Source organism: Heptranchias perlo, chromosome 13 (assembly GCF_035084215.1).
Source record: "Heptranchias perlo isolate sHepPer1 chromosome 13, sHepPer1.hap1, whole genome shotgun sequence".
NCBI lineage: Eukaryota > Metazoa > Chordata > Chondrichthyes > Hexanchiformes > Hexanchidae > Heptranchias > Heptranchias perlo.
Genome location: NC_090337.1, coordinates 50,437,678 through 50,438,217, shown reverse-complemented (window position 1 = coordinate 50,438,217; position 540 = coordinate 50,437,678). Strand labels below are relative to the sequence as shown.

Genomic DNA, 540 nt, shown 5'->3' with positions numbered 1-540 from the left:
CCTTTGGCAACCCAATTAATAGCGAAAATCAGACAGGAACTAGTTTCAGTTTCATTTAAAAATATGTCGACTGGTTGTATGCTTACTGAGCTTTAGACCTGGGGCTGTCACTTATTGAGGTTGAATATCAGGGATAGAAGTGTAGGCAGCAATATTAAAACTGTGCAGGATTCCTTTCAAATGCTGCCACATCTGCTTTCCCTTTAATTATCGAACATAGAAACATAGAAAATAGGAGCAAGAGTAGGCCATTCGGCCCTTCGGGCCTGCTCCGCCATTCAAAATGATCATGGCTGATTGTCTAACTCAGTACCATGTTTCTGCTTTTTCCCCATATCCCTTGATCCCTTTAGCATTAAGAAATATATCTATCTCCTATATTTGTATTGAACATATTTTTGACTTCACAATTTAATGAGTTTTAATGAAAACATTTTTTAGTCAATTTATGTGAAGTTGGTTAGCCCAAAAGGTTGAATGCAAAGGGCACTTTTGTTAACAGAGCTGGGATGTAACACACTATGGGCACAGTTAACATGG

The 540-nt window shown here is 38.1% G+C and overlaps 1 protein-coding gene across 1 annotated transcript in view; it reads left to right on the top strand.

Annotated features, from left to right (window-relative positions):
- Positions 1 to 540, top strand: part of LOC137331093 (potential E3 ubiquitin-protein ligase ariadne-2-like) — a 48,465-nt gene that overhangs the window by 30,677 nt on the left and 17,248 nt on the right. The window lies entirely within an intron of this gene.